Source organism: Schistocerca cancellata, chromosome 2 (genome assembly GCF_023864275.1).
Source record: "Schistocerca cancellata isolate TAMUIC-IGC-003103 chromosome 2, iqSchCanc2.1, whole genome shotgun sequence".
Lineage (NCBI taxonomy): Eukaryota > Metazoa > Arthropoda > Insecta > Orthoptera > Acrididae > Schistocerca > Schistocerca cancellata.
The window spans coordinates 462,583,507-462,600,356 of record NC_064627.1 but is presented as its reverse complement, the minus strand read 5'-3'; the positions used below and the strand labels follow the sequence as shown (position 1 = coordinate 462,600,356).

The window sequence follows — 16,850 nt, the reverse complement described above, 5'->3', positions numbered from 1 at the left end:
ACCGAGTGCTAAACCATCTGCCACCTGCCCTCTCTACCTGCACCCCTAGCTAGCCCACAGATGGCTCCTCACTCTCCCACAAGCCTCTAGACACTTAACCTCAACCTTCTTCCTGCCTCCCATCTCTCTCCATCCCTCACCCCACCCCACCCTGCACCTTCTACTCACCTCAGTACACTCACCGTGGGCCAGGAAAGAGCTGGCAGTTGAATGAGCACAATGTAGGGAGACAGGTGTGTGTGTGTGTGTGTGTGTGTGTGTGTGTGTGTGTGTGTGTTTTTCTCCTACAGCCTGAGAAAGGAATTGCATTCTGAAAGCTAGCAAAGTAAAGCTGTGTACCTTTTGTGTGTGTATCTGTTGATGATGCAGCACTTCTACCTTTCAGTGAGTCATCTGCTTTATTCCTAAATAATTCATAAAGAATAGATTGCCAGATGTGGCCTGGGAATGGAATCCATGGACCGCAATGTGCATTCGAAACATCGATGTTCATGTGTCCTGCAGTTCACACGTCAACACTCAATTTGCTGCGTTCTTCATCGACCCATGGGCCGAGTGATCCGCCGTCCTGGGTGAGGGTCAGCTATACATTCTAACGTTTTTTGGATGACAAGAGAGAGTGTGGTATTGGGTTGCAAGGCACACACATCTCTCAATTCAGTTAACTTGCATGTTGTGTGTAGCTGACACTCTTCTCTGGGTAATCAGCCAAGTCGATCACCCAAAAGATTCTTCTCCGAAGACTATAGCGGGTTAAAGGAATTTATTAAAATACTTTTCAGTTCAATCACTATATATTTTCAACTTTCACAGAGAATAACTTCTGCAAGCTAAGTTATTCCTTAAACATTAGACTCATTTACACATATTCAAGTAGCATACCTGTGTCTTGCTTCGTTCATAGTCAAGACTTGAAGTAATTCAAAAGTCTCTAGTCTCATCTCCACTTCTTGATACTTTATTTAGTCCCTGGAATCATCCCCTATGTTTCAACTTATACATACTTGGTATATACTATGTCTCTATACAACGTTCAATATATAATATGTTTACTTAGGTTATTAGAGTCCCACTATCCTGCAAATTCTCAGAATATTTGTTAGACTGACATTCCTTAATAATTATCACAATTAGTTCCTCCCTGACTTATGCTCATTAGTTATGCTCCTTATCAACATGATAGTTTTCCTTCAAGTACCTAGACGATGTATAACCGTCACAATCAACATCCGTAAGTACACATTTCTCTATGTGCACATTCTTTCCCCCTGCAACACTTGACATTTCTCACATCCTTTTAATCTGTATTTTCATTGTTCTCATCTTCGTGTTATGGTGTGTTTATGCAGAAGAGTGTTTGTGTAGCCTGATTCTTTGGCCTACTTATATGAAATAAGTTTAAGGTTGTTGGAAACCATGGAAAATAAGAAAGACTTCAGCGATAGAAGTATATGCATATGGAAAGAGGGGAAAAAGAGACCGGTACTCAGATGGGAAGTAAGAAAGGAAAAAGTAGAAATGATTGCTAAGATCGAAGAAGTGAAAGAAGAGAGCCCCAAAGACAGGAAACCCTTCCCACCCCCCTTCCACAGCATCCTTATTTCACCGGTATTTGAGTGGAAAGAAGCTGTATCAGGTATGATGTTAAATGTCTCCTACAGAACGGACATTCTCACCTTCACCTTTGAAGTCCCCGAAGAAAACTCTTAGCAACCCCTTTGGAACAGCAAATGATGAAGAATCAGTCACACTTGTCTGCAAGTGTCATTTGGAAGGTGTGGTGTGTGTTCTGTGTTAGCCATGTTAGTACTTACACTACCCACCCCTTCCAAAACTAATACAAACCCTCCCCTACAAATCACATCTCATAAAGGTAAAATTATGTATCATGGCATCACACTTATGCAATAATTCATATGAAATTCCATTTTCTATTAGACTAATATTCTTTGCAGTTTATTAATCTACACACAGGTTTACATAGATCAACTAGATAAGAGAATACTTTCAAAGAGTAGCTTAGGTAAAAATAAGACCTAACTATACACTGATGCCAGGATTTGAGACCATCGCTGACTTGAGCAGAGCGTGAAGGTGACTTAAATACTTATCGGGCACTAACAACCAAATACTGAGAACACGGTATGTTCTGAATGTAATTGCAGATGTATCAAATCGGAATCCAACTGCTTCTAAGGAACATATTATGAAAACAGTAATAGGTGCTTCAGTCCTGACTCGATATAACAACAAAATTTATTGAGTTGATGACAAAGCGTGGAACAGAAGCCCACGTAACCCATTTGAGACCATGAATAGTGATACAATCACTTATTGCTATTACTACAAGAAGCAGTATGGCTTCAATATCAATGACTTGCAGTAGCCATTGCTTGTCAGCCATGTAAAGACAAGGATGCAGAAGCAAGAGAAAACTGATCAGCTTATATGTCTCCCTAAAGGTGGATAATAGGATAGTATAAGTATTCAAGAATATATTACAGAATAGTTTAAGATTTAAAGGGCAGGAAAAATAGTACAGAAGAAACACCGAAAACAACTAGGGATCCAGTGGTTGTCACTCTGCCTGTTAACGCCAAAATATTAATGTCCCTGGGGGACAGATGTGACTCCGCCCGGATCCCATAGATCTGACATTAACCTCACTCGATTACTTATGGACCAATACTTCTCATTAAATTTTTTCTGTTTAGCGTCCCCACAACAAAACAATTACCGCTTTAATAGGAATCACAACATTAGGAAAAGTTATCCTATTTTCTACTTTGTCATGGACAAGTTTGAATTCTTAGCACAAGTCATCCATAACCTTGCTTGCATCATTAAGTTCGGAAAAAGCAACTGTTGAAATGTTTCCGGAGATTATACTGTCTGTAACTTTTCGATCTTTAATTAGTTCAAATTGTTCCACCAAACTACTTGCATTTATAATGTCAAATTTGGCTATTTTCCTTTAAAACTTCATCCTATATTATTCACTTGTGAACTGACAACTTGTGTACTGACACCTGTAATTTGCAATTGGACTATAGGAATTAGTTTGTCCTGCTTTTCAACATTTTCCTTTAAAGTGTGTAACCTTTGTTTTACAGCATCAAATGTAACACTACATATACATTGAAACGATCCTAGTTTTTTGCTCAGTTCCATTTCTACATTATTACATTTATCATCAATGTCAAATTCTAATTTTTTAGTTAAATCTTGAAGTTGCTCATCCTGTCTCCATTTAAATTCAGTAAATAGTTGATTAATGTGAGTATTCAAAGAACTAGTGAGTTCATTCTTTAAATCTAACTTCAGATTTTCTACCTTATTATGTAAAGAGTCAAATTCAGTCTTTAATAAAACTATATTTGCTACTTGACTGCTCTGGGTTTCACTTTGATTACTTAAAATTTCACTCTGAGCATCTAATTTTTTACTTAGCATTACATTTTGTGCTTCTAGTTTTTCACTTAAATTTGCACTCGGTTCATCTCTCAAGAAAGCATTTTTAGCATTTAACTCTGTTGTCTGGTCATCTAACTTAGCATCTACTCTAGAATGTACTGAGCCTATCTCCTTTCTTAAAGCAGCAATTTGAGTGTTTACAGCTGCTGAATTTGCTCACTGAGCTTTAATTAAATTCACTAATTCAGACCAGTCTGGCATTTCCCTAGTCACTTTAATAGCTGTGACTGGTTGTGCTAGTTGCTGTTCTTGCTCCATATTTGCCTGCATCTCGTGGTCGTGCGGTAGCGTTCTCGCTTCCCACGCCCGGGTTCGATTCCCGGTGGGGTCAGGGCTTTTCTCTGCCTCGTGATGGCTGGGTGTTGTGTGCTGTCCTTAGGTTAGTTAGGTTTCAGTAGTTCTAAGTTCTAGGGGACTGATGACCATAGATGTTAAGTCCCATAGTGCTCAGAGCCATTTGAACCATTTTTGATCCATATTCGTTTTTCTCTTAGCTCTGGTGTTCATTAAAAAAATTCACCTCTGAGTATAATAACTATACTAACAATTTATCATTCAACAGTTCCCTCAACTTTATCAGATAATTATTGTTTTTCACTCACCCAGCATAGAGTTTTAGCTGCGGTGGTGAGCGAATGTGTAATCAGTGCTGGTGGACAGCACTGGCACCGGCGGCGGCGAATGTTGGTTTCAGTGTCATCGTTGGTGAGCGGACGTAGAGTCAGCACTGGTGAGCAGCAGCTGGTTAAGTTGGCATCAGTGGCTGGTTACTGTGTCGGTGTCGGCGTGATGTACATGTGTGAAGACTGCTTACTCTCCACATCCAATCTTCTTAGTCGAAAGGTTGAGGTCTTCTCTCAAGTTTTTTGCCTCTATTACTTTCTCTCATCTTTTACTGTGTTGCACTCACAACTTTCTTCCATTGGTTTATTGGACTCAATACAGTTACTGGAAACAGTTCTCATATCACGTTAGGCATGGTTGGTATGCAATCTCATAATATCTTATTCCTGTTTCTGTCTTAAAATTCCCGTTTTCTCATGTCCTGTCACTTGGGTCTCCACGTTCTAACTTTTTTCGGATGACAAGAGACAGTGTGGTATTGGGTTGCAAGGCACACACGTTTCTCAATTCAGTTAACTTAGACATTGTGTGTAGCGGATCCTCTTCTCTGGGTAATCAGCTATGTCAATCTCCCAAAAGCTTCTTCTCTGAAGGCTGTAGTTGGTTAAAGGAATTTATTAAAACACTTCTCTATCCTTGAAATAATTTTGGTACTCATAAAATACTTTTCAGTTCAATCACTATATATTTTCAACTTTCACAGACAATAACTTCCACAAGCTAAGTTATTCCTTAAACATTAGACTCATTTACACATGTTCAAATAGCATACATGTGTCTTGCTTCGTTCATAGCCAAGACTTGAAGTAATTCAAGTGTTGTTCAGAGAACACTGGACATGTAGCATTAGCAGCCATGACAGGAGGAGCTTGTAACATTCTTCTCTGTTTGTGTTGTGTGTGTTCTGCACAAACTTGATAGCTTCTCTTGTTTTCTGTTGCTGCATTGATGGCAAGCACAATGACCTCTGATCTATAATTTCATTCACAGCTTACGAATGGACCATTGTATTATATGTAATTATAAAACTTGATTTTTCCTTTGTATAACTAAAACTAATATTTTTGTAAGTGGCTGTAGATAATTTTAGTAAATAACTTATTCATCGAAGAGAGGAGATTGGTGATTCACTGAATGGAAGACTATATTGATCTTTGTTTCTTATGGGTTCCTCACAGTCAACATGATATTATGTTATAGGTTATTTGTTATTTATTTATTTTTTACATACGGTGGTTTATAACTAACCATGTCCAATAACCTCTCTCTCCCTGTCTCTCTCTCTTGCCCTTCCCCATCCCTCCCTCCCAAAAAACACACACATACACACACACACTTGCACTAACTAGACATTCAGAAAGTCTTATATGAAGTAGAAGGTGCTCATCAAACAGGTGCTTCTGTTTGAAGTAAATTTTATTCTGTTTTAAATTCTTTACATAAGTGGGAAAGTGGTCAATGATTTTTATGACTGAGCACCTCACTCCTTTCTGTGCCACACCAAGGCTGAATGAAGGACAAATTAAATTCTTTTTTCCCTTTTAGTATCAAACAATGGAAAATCCAAGATGGAATAATAACAATATAATGGACAGGATAGATTGCTACTCACTGTATAGTGGAGATGTTGAGTCACAGACAGGCACAACAAAAAGACTGCTAAACAAGTGAGCTTTTGGCCGAAAGGCCTTCTTCTAAAGTAGACCACACACACACACACACACACACACACACACGCACACACACCCATGCATGACCACTTTCTCTGGCCACAAAAGCCAGACTGTAAACAACTGCACATGATGGGAGAGGCTTCTGAGTGGTGGGAGTAAGGAGGAGACTGGTGGGGAAGGGCAAGGATAGCAGGGCAGGCATGGGGGACGAGAAAGAGCTGCTTGTAGAAGTGTACACTGGGATGAGGTGGGGAGAGGGTGGGGCAACTAGGTGCAGTCAGGAGGCTTCAAGGATGGTGGGGGGGGGGGGAGGGGGGAGCAGGGGGCAGAAAGCAGCAATAAGGAGAGAGGAGAAAGGACAGTGGGTTAATTGTTGGAACAGAAGGCTGTGTAGTGCTGGAGTGGGAGCAGATAAGGGGATAGGTTGGTGAAGGACAGTGACTAATGAAGGTTGAGGCTAGGGGGGTTAAGGGAACGAAGGATATATTGCAGGGAGAGTTCCCATGTGCACAGTTCAGAAAAGCTCAAAAAACAATTCAGAAAGTCTCAAAAGACCAAAACTACCCACCCAATCTTATACAGAAACAGATCTCCCATGCCTTATCTCTCGTGTCATCCACCACCTCCAAAATTCCCACCATCCAGCCACAAAGGAGCATTCCCCTTGTGACTCAGTACCACCAAGGATAGAAGCAACTGAATCACATTCTACACCAGGGTTTTGGTTACCTCTTGTTGTGCCCTGAAATGAGGAATATCCTACCCACTGCCTTTCCCACCCTTCCTGCAGTAGTATTCTGGCACCCACTAAACCTACACAATATCTTGTCCACGCATACTCTACCCCTGCTCACAACCTCTTGCCTCATGGCTCACATCCCTGTAACAGACTTATGAGGTGCTATCCAGAATTTTCGGGACTGGTGCTGCCATCTGTTGAAAACCTTACTTTTGAACTAATGGTCACCATCACCCTCGAAGTAGTTCCCATCCGCATGTACACGCCGGTCTCAGCGCTTCTGCCACTGGTCAAATGTTTTCTGGAAGTCCTGTTCTTTGAGAGTGTTTATCACCACCAGCAATGCTTCTTGAATCCTCTCTAGAGTGTCAAACCGATGGCCTTTCAACTTGAGTTTCAGTTTTGGGAATAGCTTAAAGTTGCAAGGTTTGAAATCTGGCAAGTACGATGGATGGGGTACAACCGCCATGTTGTTTTTAGCCAAAAAGGTCCTGGTGAGTAAGGACATGTGACAGGGTGTGTTGTCGTGCTGCAGCAGCCAGTTCCCTTGACGCCAAAGTTCAGGCCGTCGTCGCCGCATGTTTTCACAGAGCTGTCACAAAAGTCACAGTAGCGCATGGAATTCACTGTTTGGTTGGGTGGGATGAGTTCTTTGTGCACAATTCCCTTGGCATCAAAGAAATCGATGATCATGCTCCTCACTTTGTTCGTCACCTGTCTTGCTTCATTGGGTCTTGGAGAGCCCAGCCTCTTCCACTGGGACAATTGTTGCTTTGTATCTGGGTCATAACTGTAAATCCAGCTCTTGTTGCCAGTGATAACCTGTGACAAGAAGGTTAGATCATAAGATGCAGTCTGACGAAGGTCCGTGCACACTTTAACATGCTGCGCCTTCTGATCGGCAGTTGAGATCCTTGGCACAAATTTTGTGGTGACAAGATGCATGCCCAATTCATCCGTCAACATTCATTGACATGTCCCATAACCAATACCCACTTCATCTGCAAGGTCTTGAATGGTTCGACATCAATCTGCACGAACCAATTGTTGAAGTTTGGCAACAATGTCTTATGTTGTGCGGCTAACGGGCCTTCCAGTGTGAGCATCATCTTCGATGTCTGTATGGCTGGCCCTGAACCGGGCATGCCACTCAAATACACGTGTATGGCTCATGCTCAGTCCCCCAAACACTTGTGGAATCACTGCAAGGGTCTCTGTAGCACTTTTCTCGAGATTCACACAGAATTTGATACACGCATGCTGTTCTGTTCACAAATTCATCGTAAAATCGCCACACACCAAACACAGAGTATTATGGAAATCACTGTGGGCACACAACATGTTCTCCCAGCTGAATGCCACTCCGCACACTGACTCATCAAATACGCCGCTCTCGCCACCTAGCGGTGCAAAGATCTGCTACTACTACTTTCCAGATAGCAGCACCATAGGTGCAAGACCTGTCCCATACTTCCTCCCACTACCACCTACTCCAGTCCGATCACAAACATCAGCTACCCCATCAAAGGCAGGGATACCTGTGAAAGTAGTCAAGAGATCAACAAGCTAAGCTGCAACCACAGTGCTGCGCTACGCAGGCATGACAACCAAGCTGTCTGTCCACATGAATGGCTACCAGCAAACTGGCTAAGAAACAGCTGGCTCACCCAATTGCTGAGCATTCTGCTCAACACAACATTCTTCATTTTAATGACTGCTTCACAGCCTGTGCCATCTGGACCCTTCTTACCAACACCAGCTATTTTGAACTGCGCAAGTAGAAAATGGGAAGTCTCCCTGCAACATATCCTAACTTCCTGTAACCCTCGTGGCCTCAACTTTCGTTAGTCACTATCCTTCACTCACCTATCCCCTTTCCTGCTCCCATTCCAGCACTACACAACCATCTATTCCACCAATGCATAGACTGTCTTTTTACTTCTTTCCTTTTCCACTCCCTTTTGAAACTCCCGTCTCCCGTCCACCCACCCCCTGTCTAACCTCCTGACTGCAACTAACTGCCCCACCCTATCCCTATCACATCGCTGTATGCTCTCACAAGTAGCACTTTACTGTCTTCCAACAAGGCAACACAAGACCACATACTGTGAGTGCTGTACTGACCTGTTTTGATGCTGAAGCTGTTTGTGTGTGGTCACTAACCAGAACGTTTGCAAATCTTTCACCTATTGAAAACATCTGGTTATGGTGTTGCTGTTGGATTTGTAGACCAGCAGTTGCCTCACAATCATTACATTTAATGGACTCTGGCACAGAGTTGAAGCAGGATGGGATGATGTACCTGCATCTGTCAGCACTTCTTAATGCCCAGCTGGGTTACAGCCATTGTTGCTGCTAATGTGGAGCTCGTCTTCTAAATTTCACATTCTGTATATTTGTAAATCACCTATGAATTTAATAACATAGTCTTCAGGGTATTATGTATATACACAATAAGTAAAATTTCAAAGAATGGAAACTTCAGGATGAAGTAATGACAAGATTATGAAAAAGAAAGGCTGCTACTCACCAGATGCTGAGGCACAACAGAAGATGTTAAAGAAGTAAGTTTTTTGCCAAAAGACCTTAAGACCTTCTTCTGAATTAGACAAAAGTAGCATTTTACTGTCATCCACTCTACCCTCCTATCCTGCCACCTCACTGCCCCAGCCTCCTTCTTACCCCCACCATCCAGACTGCTTCTTCCATTATACACAGCTTCTTGCAGCCCAGCATTGGCAGTCAGAGACAGTGGTCATGTGTTTATGAATTGTGCTTGTGTGAATGTGTGTAATGTAGAAGAAGACCTTTTGGCCAAATGCTTAATTATCTAATGCCTTCTTGTTGTGCCTGCCTGTGACTTAACATCTCCACTACATGGTGAGTGGCAATCTATCCTTTTTATAATACTGCCACAAGTAAAGTTTCATTATTTGCCATCCTTCTTAGTGTTGCAGTTTTAATGACCAACTGTGTATACACCAGTTACAAGAGGGGACCAATATCGGTCCCTGTGGTACACGTAAAGTGAATATTCCACATTACGAAGATACTGTTTATTGCATACACATCCTAGGTTTCTTAATGCAACATTCTGGATCCTTTAGATACATAGTATGAAAACCAGTTAGAAGCAAGATATCTGATACCATTGTACAAGGGTGTGCTGAAAAGTAATGCCCCCACATTTTTTGTGTGAAAACTCTTAAAGATTTTTAAATGGAGCAAATGTTATTAACAGTCTACATCTTTATTTTTTGGACCTACATATTTGCAACCTTCTGCTGTGCAACATGGTAGTGTGTAACTGTAACTAATTCAATGCATGAGAAACAGTGTGCTGTAATCAAGTTTCGAATTCAAAGAGTTTGTCCGTACATGGAGCACCCTCGCCTTCAGCATAACAATGCCAGACCACACTTGAGGACTGCAACGGTCTGACACCCTGGGTTCACTGTCATTGATTCTTCATACAGTCCTGACTTGGTCCCATCTGATTTTCACCTGTTTCAAAAACTTAAAGAATACCTTTGAAGACTTCAGTTTGGTAGTGATGAAGTGGTGCAAGCAGTGGTGAGGTTGTGGCTCAATCACTCTTAAAGTGACAGCATCAACAAACTGGTCTTATTTTGGGAAGTATGTTTGTTCTCAGAGTGACTACATTGAGAAATAAATATATAGATATGAAGAATAAAGATGGAGAATGTTAACAACATTTGTTTTATTTAAAAACCTTTGATAGTTTTCACATGATTCATAACTGATCTTCTCTGTGAGAAAACTGTGAGCTGCAGAATAAAGTGATTTTGATAAGTCATGGAATATACCAGCTGACAATATTTTGTCATTTAAATTTTATATAATATGATCTATGAATTGAAAAAAAATGGCATTTTTTTGTAGAGAGATCTGTTTGAAACTGACCACTGTTTTGAGCAATGTGAGTTATGGTTCTGCATACACAATCTTGCCAGTACCTTCATGTGGGAGATAAGTAGTGAGATTGATCAGTGTTGTGTATGTGACTGAATACTATGCATATTTGTGAAGAATACAATTTTTAAACAATGGAAAATGTAGGATGGACTGTAAAAACACAACACAATTTTTACAATTTACTCGAGATATTATCAACGCCATGAGAGTTTTTACTGTGACGGAGAATGGAGTAATTGTGATTTATGTATTGTGTGGCATTGCTTCTCGCCTGTAGTCTTTGCTTTATTCATTGAACTGTCCACACCAACCTTCTGAGCTATTTTTGGGAAGTGATTATTAAGTATGTTGGCTACCAAACTGCATTGTTGTAATATGAAATCAGTCCTGTTTCTCTCTTTGTCCTAATGATTTCATACAATTTCTTTTTCCTTGCAAGTGATGTTTTGATTCTGAGCTATTTTTTGGAAGTGATTATTAAATATGTTGGCTACCAAACTGCTGTAATATATTGTTTTGCTCTTTTCTTTAATAACAGTGGCCTCTCATTCCTTAACTGATTTCCCAGCTTCTCTTTTAACAATTTCCCTTGTAGATTTAATTTTACTGTCTGAATTATTAATTTCAGACATTATACAGAGGTTTTTGATTTTGTAATCACTTTCCTTCAACATGACATTATTGTTATAATATGTAATCAGTCCTGTTTCTCTCTTTGTCCTAATGATTTCATACAATTTCTTTTTGCTTGCAAATGATGTTTTGATTTCTTTTGTAATCTTAGTCTTTTCTGATTTCTTAGTGATGCCATGTGCTGTTTTCTTGGGAAAGCAACTGTTAAAGATTGGTAGAAAATCATCTATACATACACGAAATCGGGAACTGATATATGTCACATTGTACACATTCCTTTAGTCAGCTTCCCACAAGGGTGTTTTGCCATTTTCTCTTGACTCTTCATTAATTACTATAAGCATCAGAAAGATTATTCATTACTGAATAAACATTTGTTATCATTGATTAAATGTAACATTTTAACACGGATGTGGATGTTTTTACATGCCTTCTGATTTCACCATGTAGAAGAGGCAACACTCTTGTCAAACTTCATCTTACCTATGGAGTATGTCTGGGTGTGTGTGTGTGGGGGGGGGGGGCATTTTCTTCATTTTTTGAAGACACTATCATGATTGTATATAGCATCTCAGCAGCTTGAGATGTCGTAATATAGAGCAGGTCTCCCCTTTACTTATCCATTACTTTGTTCTCACCCTGTCTCAAGCTCAGTTTTATATTCTCATTGTTATAAGCTCTAGCACAGGGAGGTGTCCAAAGTTCAATCAGTTTGTGTTTGAAGTTTTCAGCAACATTAATCCTCTAGCTCTGACACTTAACAAGTATACCACAGAATTCTTTCATACTTTCATTTTATTTATCTATTTATTTTTAACTCCATGTCTCTCTAGGATACAGAGCATTCAGATTATCAGAGTAAATGGTCATAAGGCTTACAGTCAAAGTTATATGTAAATGTATAAACAAAAATTGAGGTCCAAGTGCTCAGATATTAAAACTGTAGTAATAATAGTAACACAAACAAATTATAGGTGGCAGTCAAGTCAGAATTGAGCACCCATCACAATGGGACAATGGAATGGTTCCATTCAAAAGTATTTACCACATATAATGAGATATTGATTCCACTGGGAGACGAGGTGATCAATTCCTGTTTCATAGAATGTGGTCAGCCACAAATATGCCAACTCTTGCAATTTCTTGTATGACTGAAACTGATGTCCACACGTCTTTCTTCATGTTGCCAAAGGTGTGCAAATCATATGGTGAAGGGTCTGGGCTGTATGGAGGATGTTCCAGTGTTTGCCAACCAGATCACTGAAGCACAGCCTTCAACTATGTTCGAGGAACTCAATGAGCAGAGGGCCCCTGCAGTTGGACAAGAAGGTCATAATGACCTCACTAGAACTTGTGCGAGTAGCTCTGGTTTTTTGTTGTTGTGGTAGATGTGGGATATTTCCACTGATGACTTTGCCATTTGCCCTCGGGCTGTTGGATGGAATCATTCTGTTGCATGATAACATCTGCCCCCACACTGCCAACCAGACAAAGGCTACACATCAGCAATTTGGTTGGGAAACAGTGCAATATCCTCCATACAGCCTGGATCTTTTCACCATGTGATTTTCAATTCTGAGGTGGGCTGAAGAAAGAAAAGTATGGACATTGGTTTCAGTCAAATGAGAAAGTGCAAGAGTGGATGCGGTTGTGGGTCCATCAGTGACCAACCACATTCTCCTTTAACCAGGAATTGACTGTGATGTCTCCCAGTGGGATAAATGTCTGAACATGATTGGTGATAACTTTTGAATGTAGCCGTTTCATGGTCCTATTGTAGCGGACGTTTTGTTTACATTTGACTGCCCCTTGAATAAGACTTACATTCTAATAATTGTATTAAACTTTCTTTCTGTACGTGAGATATTATGCTACATACTAAGTTCATATAGCAGTGCTTAAAATTAAACACACTTCAAAAACATTCCTATGCAGAATGGAAAGCAGGATCCAAAAGACAAAGTTTTAGCTGTTTTTTGAATTCAGCAGTTACTCAGTGATTGATTTGAAATGAACTGAAAATTTAATGTATATCTTTATGCTTGAATAATGTATTTCTTTCTGTACCATGCTCTGATTTTTTTAAAAATCTTTGTGAAAGTCATGTTTACTTCTTCTATCATGATAAAGATATAACATGTTTATTTTGTAAATTGTATGATTCTTATTAAGAAATCACATAAGTGGAAAAAAATGTACGTGAGGATCCCCTGCTGTTTGAATAAATTTCTGCAAGAACATATTTCTGATGAGCGTCTTCTGTGACAGAAAGACATTATTTGCTTCAGAATCAGGATCAGTATTAGAATGTCACTGTCCCATGACATACATACATAAATCATAGATTTAAAGTACAAGAGACTAGCTAATATAGATAATGTGCGGAGAGAGGAACACCAACAATATAGGGAAAGGCAGATTGCTACTTACCATAAAGAAGACACATCAAGTTGCAGACAGGCAGAATTAAAAGAAACTTACATAAAGCTATCAGCCACAGCCTTCATCAATAAAAGAGGGACACACACCATTCACATACACAACCAAGCACACCTCATGCACACAAAGCCGCCAACTCCAGCATTTCTGGCCTGAGATGCTGCAGTTGGCGGTCTTGTGTGCATGAGAAGTGCTTGCTTGTGTGTATGGATGGTGTGTGTCTCTCTTTTACTGATGAAGGCTGTGGCCAAAAGCTTTATGTAGGTGTCTTTTAATTGTGCCTGTCTACAACTTGGCATGTCTTCTTTATGGTAAGAAGTAATCTGCCTTTCCCTACATTGTTGATGTACCAGAGATACATACAGTGTGTCAAACAAAGAACAAAAAAATACAATTTACAAAAATCATATAAAATTTGTTTATTATTCAACAAAGAAAATTTCATAACCTTTTATAAATTTCATGAATGAATAATAACATTTTCGCACTTGAATGAAATGTTATGTTATCTTTAGTAAACCTAGTTCCAGACTATTAAAGTTATTCATTTTTAAATTATTATAAATTTTCATAGCCATGTAATGAGGAGATTGGGAGTAGACTTTTAGTCCATGTTAGTTAGTTAGTTAGTTACTTTCATGTTCCAGGGATAATTTTACATGATAAGTCATCATGATGTGGAATGAGTCATTTTACATTCATATTGCAAATTAATTTGTACATCTATTTGTACGCTAAACATCACCATATAACTATTATTTTTTCCCCCTGAAATAGAAAAAAAGAAATACAGATTGAGTCAGGAATTCCTACCCACCACTTTTATACATTACAAACACAGAAATTATTCTATGGAATAGAAGGAGTTCTCAAGGAGAAACTTTTTCAGTTTATTTTCAAATTTGACCATGCTGTCTTTTAGACATTTTATATCACTGGGTAAGTGGTCAAAAATTTTTGTTGCAGCATTGTACACCCCTTTCTGTGCTAAAGACAACCTTAATGATGAGTAATGAATGCCATTTTTTCTTCTCGTATTCTGATTATGTATCTCATTGTTCCTTTTGAACTATAGTGGACTATTTACAACAAACTTCATGAGGGAATAAATATACAGTGAAGCAGTAGTCAGAATGCCCAGCTCCTTAAACAGATGTCTACAAGATGATCGCAAATGAGCACCACATATTATCCTTATAACATGTTTTTGGTCAATGAAGACCTTCTTTCTTAAATATGAGTTACCCCAGAACATTATTCCATATGACATTACTGAATGAAAATAAACAAAATATGTCAACTTACTGATTTCTCTCTCCCCAAAATTTGTTATGATTCTAGTGCAAATGTGGCTGAACTAAGTTGTTGCAGGAGTTCCAAAATGTGTTTTTTCCAATTTAAATTCTCATCAATATGAACACCTAATAATTTTGTAGTTTCCACCCTATGATGTCATGTGACTAGGGCCTCCTGTTGGGTAGACCATTTGCCGGATGCAAGTCTTTTGATTTGACGCCACTTCGGCAACTTGTGCATTGATGAGGATGAAATGATGATGATTAGGACAACACAACACCCAGTCCCTGAGTGGAGAAAATCTCCAACCCAGCCAGGAATCAAACCTGGGCCCTTAGGATTGACATTCTGTTGCGCTGACCACTCAGCTACTGGAGGCATATTATTTCATCACCATGTGTTACACTTATCACTGGTGCAGTACGCCTAGAGGTGCAGAACTGAATATGATATGTCTTTGTGAAATTCAGGGTGAGACCCTGCAGAAAACAGTCAATGATACTTCTGAGAACTTAGTTCATCATTTCTTCCATTTCTGTATGTATGCTGGGAGTGATTACAATACTGGTGTCATCTGCAAAAAGAACTAATTCCATTTGTTGTACATTAGTTGTAGATCATTTAAATATATGAGAAACAGTAGTGGTCCTAACTTTGAGCCTTGGGGAACCCAATATGTGGTTTCTCCCCAGTCAGAATTGTGTCCCTACTTGCATTAAAAACAATGTTTCAGCAGCATCTTTAAAGTCAAAGACAGTTGCATGCATTGGAATTACATGGAATGATTTCATAGCTTTAGCTGATGGAATTCCTGAGGGAAGTACTGCGTGGCACAATGACCCGGCATCTTCTAGTGATGAATGTTTGAAACATTTGCTCAATGACTTGACACTTGGAACAAGTCTAGGGTACATTGAGCAGAGTGCACACAGTGGCACTGCAAAAAATGACACCTAGAATGTGTTACATTTCCACTCTTCATATCCACAAAGGCATTTAAAAAGTCATGCAATTGTAGAAAATGATGAGCATATCCAGTGCAGAAAAATAAATATCTTATAATGACTTGGAAGTTCACACCTTGAGCTATCAATGGAATGAGTCACTTTCCTCTGACATATTTGTTGAAAGACTGAAATGTACAATAATAGTGCTGATTTGTAAAACTGGAAATAAGCATAAAATTTCTACTTACTGTCCCATTTCACGACTTCCAGATTTTCCTCCAGATTTGAAAAAAATGAGCTATTATGGAATATGTCAACAGTCCTATTTTCCAGACAGTGACTTTAGTTAGCTCTCATTTTTATTTATTTATTTTTCATCCTTGGATCACTTTTGGTAATGCTATTGGATACATCAGGATATGCTTGGATATGTTACAAGGTATTTGGTAAGTGCATAAAAGCAATGATACATACAGTATTTTGAGACATTTCTAAAGATACTAAGAGTTTACAACATACAAATAATATTACACATATCAGACAGAGTTAAAAAGAATACATACAGTTGTGCTTACTTACAGTGACAGAACAATGTCTTTATATTAGTTACATGGAGTCTACAGAAGACTATTATTTAAGAATTTTGTGCTCTTGCATCTAAGAAACTCCTTTACACTGTTATGCTTCCATCTAAGAACTCATTTACACTGTGACAATGAACTGAGACCAGATGGCCTTCTGGTTTTTGCTTGAAAACAGATACTGTTTATTAAGTTTTTGATACTGTTTTGAAGTTTGAACATATGTGGTAACTATCATTACATCTAGTACTGTAGTTATGTATAATTTTGTTTATCAAAACTGTAGAGTTTATTTCTAGGTATGTAATTGTATGTAACTGGTACTGCGAACAGCTGAAAGCAATGGGAAACTACAGCCATAATTTTTCCCGAGGGCATGCAGCTTTACTGTAAGGTTAAATGATGATGGCGTCCTCTTGGGTAAAATATTCCGGAGGTAAAATAGTCCCCCATTCGGATCTCCGGGCGGGGACTACTCAGGAGGACATCGTTATCAGGAGAAAGAAAA

The 16,850-nt window shown here is 39.2% G+C and overlaps 1 long non-coding RNA gene across 2 annotated transcripts in view; it reads right to left on the bottom strand.

The window, feature by feature from the left end:
• Positions 1 to 16,850, bottom strand: part of LOC126161967 (uncharacterized) — a 67,432-nt gene that overhangs the window by 5,085 nt on the left and 45,497 nt on the right. For both annotated transcript variants that reach the window (XR_007534981.1, XR_007534980.1), the window contains exon 3: positions 16,010 to 16,161. This is a non-coding gene — a long non-coding RNA (uncharacterized LOC126161967). The remainder of the gene's footprint in view (positions 1 to 16,009; positions 16,162 to 16,850) is intronic.